The 6,374-nt window shown below is 60.0% G+C and overlaps 1 protein-coding gene across 1 annotated transcript in view; it reads left to right on the forward strand.

Annotated features, from left to right (window-relative positions):
• The window catches only part of JPH3 (junctophilin 3), a 71,597-nt gene that overhangs the window by 6,987 nt on the left and 58,236 nt on the right, over window positions 1–6,374 (forward strand). The window lies entirely within an intron of this gene.

Raw genomic sequence — 6,374 nt, forward strand, 5'->3', positions numbered from 1 at the left:
CGTGCGTCCCCCCCGCCCCGCCTGCCCGCACGGCCCCTTCTCCCCTCGCTGCGCCTCTGCACTTGGCCGCACGGGTAACCATTTCCTCCTGGTGCTGTGTACACAGGACCCCTCGGACCAGAGTTACCCCCACAAATAAGCCCTCCCACAGCCCGAAAGATGTGAGTCATCTCACGTACCAGGCCTCCCCCCTCAAATGCAGATTCCGTTCACTGGCCCAGATCCCTCGGCCCACACAAATCACACACGCCCACAGTCAAAATCCCAGCCCCTCTGCGCCTGTGTGCGCGCACACACACAATACACCTGTCACCCGGAGACGTTTCCACCCCGTCCCCCAAAACACAGCCACGTGCACCCCCAGCCCCTTCCGCCTCCTGCTGCGGGAGCCCCTGAGTGGGGAGAGTCCCGCCTTCCGCGAGGCTCAGGTTACGGATGGAGCAGCAGGCTTTGTTTCCACTTTAAACACACGTTTATGCAGCTCATGCCCCCTTTTAAGGGGGAAGAACCCCGCATCCAAGCAAAATAAATGACCACGGGGCATATTTTTGATGCTAGGCTATGGCTATGTGAAGGCAAACTTTTTAAAGAAGAAAATCCCAGTGCCGGGTCCCAGGTTAGGGAAGAAGCAGGTCGGGGACACCAGACCCAGGCCAATGGGAATTCGTTCCAGAAACAAAAGAAGCACTCAGCCATTGGAGATAAAAGCATCTCCTCAGAGATTCTGGTTCAACAACTTTGGCAAGGGGAAAGGCTCCAGGAGGTGAAAGGAGGAAGAAAAAGCAAATAACTAGTTCTTTGTTGCCAATAATAGCTGAAGAAGAAGTGTTACTGAGCGCACCCCTCACCCAACACAGCCCTGGAGCGAGAATTGGGCGCTTTATATCAGGAGCCCCAGCGAGCTGGCGAGGAGGCCAGGGTCAGCACCCTCTGGAAACAGCGGCCACGCCAGGTCGTTAGTGAGCAGCCCTGGCTGGCGGTGACAGTTAACACAGATCTGAGGAGGACTCGGGCTGGAGGACGGCTGGGAAGACAGACGCTGGGGGGAGGGTCAGGGGCCCCTGCTGCGTCTCTTCACGGCCCTTTCCACTCCCCAGTCCCCCCCAGGCCTGCACAGCTGTAAGGATAGCTGGCTATCGATTACGGGCTGCTGTGCATGTAACACTCAGTGTTCTTTGATGACCACATATCACAGGACACGTGGATTTGTGGGCTCTACAGCGGGCGATGTGTGTTTGGATTTTCCACAGTGGTCGGCCCCTCTTAGATCAGCCACTTCCCCAGTTTGTAGTCTCCTGGCTTGTGCGAGGCACGTGGTGGATGGAGGCAAGCGCACCTGGGGCCCTGGCTTTGCCGCAAACAGGCTGTGTGCATCAGACCAGGGGGTTTTCTGGGTCCACGGAGTCTTCACGGAGGACAGAGAGGCTGGTCTGTTCAGCACCTTGGAGAGCGCCGCGCTCGCGCAGCCTGGGCTTTGCCCTCCTTCCCTCCGCACCCCCTCTAACCGCCAGGGCGCCGGACTGAGCCTCCCGGCCAGTGACCACCCGGCCCTGACCCGTCCAGCGCACCCGGCCAGGAGAAGTCTGTCCGTTCCCACTCTGTCAGCATCTGGGTGCCACCCTCCAAGGACACCACCACTCGGGGCATTGGCTGTTTGCATCCTGATCCTGCCGCGTTTTCCAAAAAAGCTGGGTGCCTCCAGGTGTCCGCTGGTGACCCGACAGCACCTCCCGGCTAGCGGGGCGGGTTCGGAGTGGGCCTCTGGTAAGACTGTCCAAGTGGCTCTGAGCCTGAGGCTCCTCTCTGCCGCAGGCTGTGTGTGTTTCAGTTCTCACGGCCTGTGCAGGGTTATAGGTGCACCGCCAGAGGCAGGCGAAGGAACGGCCCTGCCTGTAGCAGCCCACGGAAGACGGCTGTGCCACCTCCTCTCTAAATCGGCGCCGATTTGGAGCACTCATGTAGACCAGCCCTGCCCGGCACGGTGGCTGCTGGCCACCTACGGCTACTTGCATTAATTACGTTGAAATGGAAGTTAGGTATTCAGCCACATTTCAAGTGCCCACCAGCGACATGGGACTGGTGGCCTCGCAGACAGCGCGGAGAGAGCTGGAATGTGTCCACCGTCACGGAAGGTTCTGTTAGCGTGTGAGCTTCATGCAGGGAGGGGTGGCCCACGCCAGTCACCACGGAGTGTCCGGTGACTACAGCAGGGCCCGCGTGCGGTTTGTGGGGTGAGTGAAGTGCGCCAAGGCCGTATACTGGGTAATTTCACTCACCATCCTGCCTCGTGTCCATCTCATTACAAGAACTTGCAACTGGGCATGGATAGTTAAAGGGAAGTTGTTCTCTGACTCCCTCCTGCCTCACGGAAAGTTCTCTGAAGGCATCACTGCTGCAGGTCCCTGATGGGGTTTGGTTTGCTCTTGGCTCTGTCATTGCTGGTGAGAGGCTCTGCCGCTGATTCCCGTGAGGGAGGCGAATGGCACAGAATAAAGTGAATCCGTCCTGAAGGTGTTCTCACCGTGTGAGGCTGTGATGCGATCATGGCTGGAGGACCCGGCCGGAGCACTGGGTAGTGAGCAGTATTGGTTCCAAAGTGCTGGAAAAGACGCAGAAAAAACAAGCGGCCCTTTATCTATCCACTTTGTAACTCTGTTTACCGCTGTGGGAGCCTTGGCTGGATTCGTTGGGTTGTTGAGAAGCATTTGCGGAGCCCCTACTACGTTCGAGGTGCAAAGACAGAAAAGCTCAGGTCGACCTTCAGTGAATCAACCTGGAAATAGTTGCTGAGCTTGACCATGTCTTCGTCTGTTCGGGCTGTTGCAGATTGCCACGGTGCGGGGGGCCGGGGGGGCGGTGCTTCTAAATGAGAGCGTGTGTTACTCAGAGCTCTGGAGGCTGGGAAGTTCGAGATCAAGATGCTGGCAGATTGACAGCTCTTTTATCGGACACAGATCCCATTCGTTGAGGGCCCCACCCCCGTGACCTCATCACCCCCGAAGGTCCCACCTCCTAACACCATCCCATTTATAAGCTGTGAACTTGGGGGACCCAGACGTTGGGTCAGGAGCAGCTGGTGTGTCGTACACAGCTTGCAGGAATGTATGAGAAACAGGGTGACGTGACTTGTACCAAAAAGGCTGGATGTGAAACAAAAATGTGTACAATAATCAGGGGTTTCTCGTTCTAGAGTTTGGGGACAGTGACGGAAACACCGCAGGTGAGGATCCTGGGAAAGGAAGGGGACGTATGTGTCCCTGAGCAGCAGAGGCGTCCCGGGAGGGGACTGCTGAGCTCAGCCTGAACGATGGCGGGAAGGGGACCTTTGCCCTGAGAATGAGGTTGAGTCTGCAGGGGGCACATCCTCTGTGGTGGAATCGGTCCTAACACTCCCTGTCAGCACTGCCGGCTCCCGCCTGCCCGGGGGTGACTCGGGGGCTCCCTGGCGCTCCTGGAGGCCTCCGAAAACACCCAGGGTCATCTGTGCTGCTGGCTGGGCAGGGTGCCGGTCCCCACTGCTGCTACTGAGACCAGTGCTTTGCCGACTTGGCTGTGCCTCAGAGTCCCTGGAAGGTGCAGAAAGCAGACTGTCGCCCCGCTCGCCCACCCCCCGCCCTGGATTTCCGGCTTGAGGTGCTACCTGGTAATGTCCATTTCTAACGAGTTCCAGTGGGTGCTGCTGCTGGTCTGGGGACCCCACCTTTAGGAGCACGGCTCTAGGCTGGTGCTGCTTTTTTTTAAATGTTTATTTATTTTTGAGAGACAGAGAGAGAAAATGAGAGAACCAGTGGGGGAGGGGCAGAGAGAGGGAGACACAGAATCTGAAACAAGCTCCAGGCTCCCAGCTGTCAGCACAGAGCCCGACGCGGGGCTCGAACCCACAACCGTGAGATCATGACCCGAGTTAAAGTTGGACACTTACTTAACCGACTGAACCACCCGCGCGGCTTAACCGCAGCTGCACAGCTGAGCCACTGGGATGGCCCCCTTGAGATCATCCCCCTAGAAACGCAGAATCTCGGGCCCCCTTCCCCCCACCCCTGCACAGGGGCCTCCAGGGCCAGAAGCTGTGTGTTTGTGAGGTGCCCGGGTGGCTCGACTGTGGGACCTGGCACACCATCCCGCTCTCGGCTGCACGTGGAATCACCTGGCTGGTTTGGAAAGTGCTGAGGCCTGGGCCCCGTCCAGAGACACTGACTGAGGTGGTCTGGGATTGCGATTCTTTTAAAACCGTCCCAGGGGGCCCCTCGCCCAGGGCATCACGGGGAGAGTGGCATCACCGCAGCCCAGCTCCGGGAGGGTGGCCTCCTGGCCCAGGAATGTGTTGGGAGCCGGCAGCGCTGAGAGCCGCTGCTCTGGACGGTTCTCCAAACCCCGGGTCAAGTGGCTCATGAAGTAGATGTTGTGCTTCATTAAAACAAAAAGTCACATAGACTTGCAAAGTGTCAGCCATCGTGCCCGCGTCACAGCAAGGAGAGCTGCTGTGTGCGCCTCTGTCGCTGTGCGGCCCCTCCCGTCTCTGGCTTCTCCGCCTCCGCCTTACCTCTGCACCAGCCCCGGCCTCAGCGCCCAGCCAGAGTCCAGGACCGTCTCTCAAGGTCGTTGACTTCATCGCACCTGCATGGACCCTTACCGCGTGAGCACACATCACACCACTGGGGTCAGGACGTGGACGGGTCTGTCTGGGGGACGTGGCCAGCCCACTGCAGGGGCTCGCGGACCTCAGTCTGAAAGTGCTCCAAAGCGCGTACTTGCTCCGCTCGAACCCCGGAGCCGTGGAGATGCCTTTCAAAGACAGACACTCAACGGTTTTTGAACGTCCGCTTTGTTCTGGGTACTGGCCTGTGTGCTTTACCATAGTCTTTGCTCCTTTTATTTATTTTGGTTTTTAAAAGCTTATTTATTTTGAGAGAGAGCATGAATGGGTGGGGGAGGCAGAGAGAGAGAGAGAAAGAATCCTGAGCAGGCTCTGCACCGTCTGTGCAGAACCGGACGTAGGGCACGATCCCAATGAACCTGAGCTGAAACCAAGAGTCAGACGCTTAACCGACTGAGCCCCCAGATGCCTGACGTTGCTCCTGTGAGGCAGGTTGTGCCCCATGTACGAGAGGAGGAATGATGCTCATGGGATGGAGGGCTTGGCGAGGTCACAGGGCCGGGGCGGGGTCGGGGGGGGGTGCTGGGGAGGGCCGTGACTAGAGCTGTCTGCAGCACCCACTGAGGGCGCCTCCTGACGGGACAGTCATCTCAGCCACCCCCTGGCTCTCCAGTGGAGGAAGCTGAGGCCCAGGGAGGCGCCCGCGGCCTCAGGGACGCAGAGGCAGGAAGGATGGCCCGGTGTCCTGAACCCCGGCCATCAGTGACTCTTCGCTCAGGATTTCATAAGCTTGTGGCTTCTCCCAGCCGCCCGAGCACGACGAGGCTGAGGGTCCTCTCCCAGGACACACGCGGGGCCCTGCACCTGTGCGGCGTTTTGTGGGTACCTGTGGGGGCTCACGGACTCCCGGAGACTTTTCCGTGGACCCAGGATAGGAAACCTCACATTCTCCACGGTGCCCAGACATGCGGATGGGACCATCACCGCGCACGGCAAGTGGGCAACAGGAGGAAGGTGGGGCCGGCAGGCTCACCTGTGGGTCCAGAGCAAAGGCTGGGCAGGCAGAGCCGGCCTCCCCTCCTCCCCGCCCCCGAACACACCCCTTCCTCTCCGGGGCCCCGGGGCCCCGAGCTGGGCCTGCGGGACTCAGTGGTCTGCCAGGCAGCATGTGACCGTCAGGTCACCCTCCCCCCAGGTCAACAGGCGTGTCCGCATGTCTGGCCATGAGCTGGGAGCGGCCTGGGAAGGCTTGACTCCCCCATTCTGCAGGGGAAACTGAGTCCCAGCAAGGCCGAGGAAGGTGAGGTGCTGACACAGTCTCAACATTTTGTGGTCTGCTCCAAACTGGGCCTCCAGGAGGGAGTCTCGCCCGGGGCACACAGCTGGGGCCACGCGGGGCAGGGGTCCTGAGGACCACACCTGGGAAGCACCGGCCCTCCCCGTCGGCCTCTGCGGGTTGAGGACCCTCGAGGGGAGGAAGGGAGGCCTCTGAAGATGGCCGAGGGGCGTCCCCCTATAGGGCGCCGAGAGGGTTTTCAGTGGGGGTGCTCCCAGGAGCCCCGGGTGGGGGCCTGTATCACAAACCAGTGCAGGCTTTCTCCGTCCCCGAGGGGCTGCGAGCTGGCGCCCCACCGTCCACCATGACCTTTCTGTGGCCCCGCCCCCAGCCAGCTGGTTGCTCGCTGGTGAGTTCAAAGGCCCGGCTCCCTGTGGGTGGCCCTGGGGGAGGAAAGCTGTGGTTGAAATGCACTTGGAGAGGAGGGGGGGGGGGGGGGGG

The sequence above is a fragment of the Crocuta crocuta genome, unplaced genomic scaffold (genome assembly GCF_008692635.1).
Source record: "Crocuta crocuta isolate KB4526 unplaced genomic scaffold, BGI_CrCroc_1.0 scaffold61, whole genome shotgun sequence".
Taxonomy (NCBI): Eukaryota; Metazoa; Chordata; class Mammalia; order Carnivora; family Hyaenidae; genus Crocuta; species Crocuta crocuta.